Source organism: Mirounga angustirostris, unplaced genomic scaffold (genome assembly GCF_029215605.1).
Source record: "Mirounga angustirostris isolate CCGP_5_RB_7025 unplaced genomic scaffold, mMirAng1.0.hap1 SCAF_9, whole genome shotgun sequence".
Classification (NCBI taxonomy): Eukaryota; Metazoa; Chordata; class Mammalia; order Carnivora; family Phocidae; genus Mirounga; species Mirounga angustirostris.
In genome coordinates, this window is record NW_026991717.1 from 94,699,923 (window position 1) to 94,706,279 (window position 6,357).

The 6,357-nt window shown below is 35.7% G+C and overlaps 1 pseudogene; it reads left to right on the forward strand.

Annotated features, from left to right (window-relative positions):
- Positions 1-4,065: 4,065 nt before the first annotated feature.
- Positions 4,066-6,096, forward strand: LOC123862177 (kinesin-like protein KIF2A; annotated as a pseudogene).
- Positions 6,097-6,357: the final 261 nt, after the last annotated feature.

Below are 6,357 nucleotides of genomic sequence, written 5' to 3' on the forward strand. Positions count from 1 at the left end.
ATTTGTAGTCTCCATAATTGTATGAGTCAATTCCTTATAATAAATCTCTTTCTCTCCATCTCTGCTTGTTCTGTGTTTCAGGAGAACTCTAATAATTCCAGTTACATGTATTTGGGTCATGTGATATTGTTCCACAGGCTGATGACATGCAAACACAAATATATTTATTTTATATATTATACATATTTATATCTTATATATGTAAATATATTCACCATATATACATATATATTCTCCATATTACACAATTTCTGTTGATCTATCCTCAACTTCAGGGACTCTTTCCTCAATCATTATTATTGTTTTCTCATCCAGTGAGATTTTTTTTTAAGATTTTATTTATTTGAGAGAGGCGGCAAGAGAGAGCATGAGCAAGGGGAGGGGCAGAGGGAGAAGCAGACTCCCCATTGAGCAGGGAGTCTGATGGACAAGGGGTTAGATCCCAGAACCCTGGGATCACGACCTGAGCTGAAGGCAGACGCTTAACCCACTGAAGCACCCAGGCACCCCATCATCCAGTGAGTTTTATGTCAATATATTTTGTTCTGTTTTATAATTTCCTAGTGGTTTGATTTTTACAGTCTCTATTTCTTCATTCGGAGTTTGTCTTTTCATTAATTGTGACCATATAACCTTATTGCACTTCAGTTGAATACCCTTCACAGGTAATGTGTTTTTACAAATTGAAGGTTTGTGGTAATTCTGTGTTGACTGAGTCTAGTGGCACCATTTTTCCAACAGCAATTGCTCACTTCATGTCTTGGTAACAGTAATTCTCACAGTATTTTAAACTTTTTCATTATTTGTTATGGTGATCTCTGATCAGTGATTATGACTCACTGAAAACTCAGATGATGGTTAACCTTTAACAATGAAGTATTTTTTAATTAAGGTATGTTCATTATTTTTAAAACATAATGCTATTGTTCACTTAATAGACTATAGTGTAAACATAACCTTTATATGCCCTGGGAAACCAAAAAAGAAATCATTTGACACGCTTTATTGTGATACCTACTTTATTGGGATGGTCTGGGATCAAACACACAATATCTTCAAGATATACCTCTATTTTCCTTTATACCTTTAAACATAGTTATAATAGTTCCTTTATTAACCTCTGCAAATTTTGACATCTAGGTCACACAGTGTTATCTTTTGTTTATTGTTCTTTCTTTTTTTAATTAATTATGTCATCTGATTTCTTTAGATATCAACAAATTTTAGATTGTTTCCTTGGGCATTGCAATGGATATTTTTTAGAAACTACAGATGATTTTATGGCCCTCTGATGACTATTTTTAAAATTCATTTTCGAAGACCTATAACTTGGCTGAACTTGAACTATAAAACTCCATTTTCCTTTTTAGCCTGTTTGGGGTTTTCCCTATGTACAGTGTTTCAGAGATTAGCCAGAGATCTGGGCAGAGACTGTACAAAAAATTTAGGGATCTACTCTCACTTTTCCTTGTGGTATTTCTCTGTTACTTTAAGTGGTTGCATCTATATTAAATCCAGCCTTATGTTCCCTCGTGTCAGTTGGACTGCAAGGCTCTTGTTAAATTTTAGTTGCATTGAATAGTGAAGGCTTGAGGCTTCTCTTAGGACGAATCATAAATAATTTGACCTCATGTTGTTCCCTTCCTCTGTGTGTCAACTTTCATGGAATATCTGCTTCTGTCCCTCTCCAGTACCTTAAGGAAATTGCTTATGTTTTGTTGAGTTTATAATTGTTATCTGCAGAAGTTTTGGTCCAATGGGAGTTTACGTGGCCATGACAGGAGCAGAGCTCTATAGGGAATGACAATTATAGGAACCTGAAGATTGTTTGAACATAAAATAACATGATCTTATTAGATCAAAAATGAAATCAATCTTATTTCATTTTTTGCAATGTCTAGGTCTACATCTGAAAGAATTTTTTTCAACATCTATTCTTTTGAACATTTCTAAATTTTACTACCACTTTTTACATTTCCTTAACTTAAGATTTGATATATATTGTGAGAAGAAGAGTTTTAGACCAGGGAAAGAGGTCTTTAATAGCATCCAGAGAAAAGCTGTCAAGGATTGAGGTGTTATGCAAGTCATAATACATTGTCCAAACAACTTTGAGCCTAACTTAAAAGGAGCTTTGCTTTTTTACATTACTAATATAAGCCACTTAATTGAAAAATCCCTGTGTTCATTGCAAATTCACGTTATTGGCACCAGTTAGGCAAGAAAGAGACATATACTATACATACTATAGTTCTACAAAGAATAATGCACTTTTTTTTTTAAGATTTTATTTTTATTTATTTATTTATTTATTTTTTATTTATTATTCCCAGGACCCTGGGATCATGACCCGAGCCGAAGGCAGACCCTTAACGACTGAGCCACCCAGGAGCCCCGAGAATAATGTACTTTTGAGCCATATTATTTATTTTGCTTCATCTATATTATTATCTGGGCTCTAACATTTGACTTATGAGTCTCACCATAATTATAATGAATGACTACAGAAAATAACTAGTATATTACAATAATATTTAAAAATAATTTTATTAATGATAAATATTGAATAAGTACCAAATGTACTCATTATGTTGTTTACTGTACATGCATTAGTTTTAGCTATCCTAAAGTATACTCTGCAGGTATATCAATTTATCAACTTCTCAAAGTCAAACAAAACAAAATAAAATAGCAACAGTCACAGAATTTTTTTTTTTAAATTTTATTTATTTATTTGAGAGAGAGAAAGAGAGAAAGCATGAGCAGAGGGAGGGGCAGAGGGAGAAGCTGACTCCCCACAGAGCAGGGAGCCCAATGTGGGGCTTAATCCCAGGACCCTGAGATCATGACCTGAGCCAAAAACAGATGCTTAACTGACTGAGCCACTAAGCGCCCCACAGTCACAGAAATTAAGTAACCTGCCCAAACCATGTGGCTAGTAAGTGGTGAAATCTTGTTCAAACCAAGCAGTTTACCAGATTTTATTCCCAGTACATTTATTTTCCTTTTTTTCTTCTTTTGGTGGGACAAGGATGTGTGAAGAGCAAGAATATAAAAAAAATAGAGCATAAAATTTAACAATTTATAAGAAATTGACAGATTGAGTTTCTAAATGTTATATTTTAAATTGCTAATCTCAAATCAACAAAATGCCCAAATGTGTGTCATCAATAATAATACTTTCAATATTAATGCAGTCATCTTGAATTGGGGGAGTGTGTACTTTTATACTTTTTGATTTCCCGTCTTTGTACAGCATATACAGATTTATGATGGACAGCTTCAGGACTGAATATAAAATTAGGAAATTTTAGGATTTAGTGAATTTTCAAGATTGAGAATGTAATCTTTCAACTCAGCAGTTTTACTCCTCATTATTTTATGATAAGGTTGTATGATAATGACTCTTTTTACACTGGATTATATTCAAATTTTTTTAACTTGATAGCTTACCAAAATAAAAAACAAGACTTCATTTTATTAAAAGGAACCTCGTCTTCTGGGGAAGAATTTGCCCACATGTCCTCTGGCTGTATTTGTGGGTATTGCTTGGGATAATTTTCTCTCTATGGCCACTTATGTATCTCATTAATTTTTGAAGCAGCTTTCTAAATTTACTTATGTAAAACCAAAAATCTCTATTGCCAGAGTTGGCTCTCAGAAATTGAGCTTGGTCCCTCCCACCCTCCTGGTGCCTAACTGCCCAGCTCTGGCATCACTCCATGCCCTGAGGGTCCTGTTCACAGTCACACTGTCACAACCACCACTTCCCCCTCACCCCCGCCACACACACACACACACACACACACACACACACACACCCCTCAGATGAAGTGAACTGTTACGGCCAACTTCAGCAACATGCAGATCAGGATTTATGTGGAGATCTAGCCATCTAGCCAAGCGATGGTTCCTTTTGGGGTAAATGTTTAATGTCACTTTCTTGGGGTATAGAGTGACACTCAACCAGGCTTGGAAGTAATTTTTATTGTAAAGGACCATATGCATAGAAAGAGAGAGAGGAAATAAGAACAAATTCAAGGCCCTAACTAGCGATCCCAAATATATCAAGTAATGGTAACATTTTTAAATGAAAATAGTGAAAGTATTATTGTTGAATGGATAGAAAATGGAGATACAAAGGACCAAGATACTGACCCGGAGAGCATCTTTTCACTCAGCTGTGACTCTGTTCCTGATGAAGAAATTGAATCCAGTCCAGAAACACCTCTACCTCCCGCATCCTCAGCCAAAGTAAACAAAACTGTAAAGAATCGTCAGACTTCTTCTGACGGTTTCTGTTTAGAATGACCTTCCTCCAATAGATAACAAAGTGGTTGGCTCTGCATGTGCACGACCTAGTCCACTTCCTGAATAGTCTTCCTCTGCACAACAGAATGCACATAGAAATTCTCACTGCGTGAAAAAAGTAGAAAAATTATGAAAAACAAAAGACAAAAAAAAAGACCAACCAAGAAAAAACGACTACAACAGAAAAAACTTAAGAGCCCAGGATGTTGATGCTACAAAACCAAATTATGAAATTCTGTGTATGATCAGAGACTTTAAAGGGACTGTAGACCATTGACAACAGCAGATCCTATTGATGAACACAGGATACATATTTGTGTAAGGAAATGACCATTCAGCAAAAAAGACACTCAACGATCTTGATGTCATCATAATCCCTAATAAAATTATTGTGATGGTCTACTTTTAGTTTTGTCTCCAGAAGGTACCTAAAGAACCAAGCATTGAGTTTTGATTCTGCCCTTGATGACTCAGCTCCTAACTGAAATGATTTACAAGATTACAGTTAGACCACTGGTGGAAACTATATTTGAAAGGAGAATGGCCACGCTCTTTGCTGAAAGTGGAAAAACTCAAACAATGGGACATGACTTCTCAGGAAAGAACCAGAATTGTTCAAAGGAAAAATAAAAGATTGTTCAAAGGAATTCATGCATTAGCAGCCAGAAAGGTTTTTTTTTAATGCCAAATAAGCCAAACTGTAAGAAATTAGAACTTGAAGTAAGTGCAACTTTTTTTTAGAAATTTATAGTGGAAATATGTTTGACTTGCTAAACAGGAAAGCAAAACTAAGAGTGTTAAAAGATGGAAAACAGCAGGTTCAAGTGGTGGGATTACAGGAACAGGAAGTCAAATGTGTTGAAGATGTACTGAATCTCATTGACATAGGCAACTGTTGTAGAACATCCGGTCAAACATCTGCCAATGCACATTCATCTTGGAGTCATGCAGTGTTTCAGATTATTCTTAGAAGGAAAGGAGAACTACATGGCAAATTGTCTCTCATCAATTTTCCTGGAAATGAAAGAGGAGCTGGTACTTCCAGTGCAGACAGGCAAACAAGGTTTGAAGGTGCTGAAATTAGTAAAAAGCCTTAGGTAGAAACAAACCTCCTACTCCTTTCCAAGCAAGTAAACTCACTTAGGTCGTAATAGATTCATTCATGGGTGAAAACTCTGATGCCTACACAATAGCTACAGACTCTCCAGGGATGGCATCCTGTGAAAATACTAAGATACATTAAGATATGCAAATAGTGTGAAAGAATTTGTGGATCCAACTGCTGCTGGGATGTTCATCCAATAATGCACCACCCACCAAATCAGATTGAGGACTTAGAGGCAGAGTGGGGTATAGACAGTTCCCTTCAGAGAAATGATGTAAAATTTCCTTGTGAACAAAGTGAAGAGGTTTCTCCACAATTACTTATTTTCCATGAAGCTATCTCACAAATGGTAGAAATAGAATAAGGTGTAGAAGATCACAGGAAGACAGTGTTCTAGGACTCTATTCAATAGTTAGAAGATGAAAAGGCTGTCCTGGAGATGACTGAAGTAGATTATGATGTAGATTCACATGCTACTCAACTTGGAACTATTATTGAGCCAAAAAAAAAAAAAGACATTTTTAACTGAGCTATGGGATAAAGTGAAATCTTTCTGTGTAGCTCTGCAAGAACAGGCCAGCAAGCAGATCAACCCCAAGAGACCACCCCATGTCCTACTGAAGGATCCCCAGAACCCACACTACATAACATATAATGTTTGTGCTATAAGAACCATTTGAAAGTTTGAAATTTTTAAGTGTCTGTGGAAAATGTCTTTCCTTCATCTGAATGACATTTCAATTTTCTGAAATACTCCTTTGTCTACAAAATGTTTCTGATCCAGGAGATACAACCAAAATTTGGGAATAATGAATATTTTGTTTCATTTACCCAAATTGTAATTTACTTTTGGAGATCCTTGCCAATTTTATTTTCTATATGATGAAATAAGATTGTGGACTTGATCCAGAGGTGAATGGTAGGGGGAAACCACAACATTT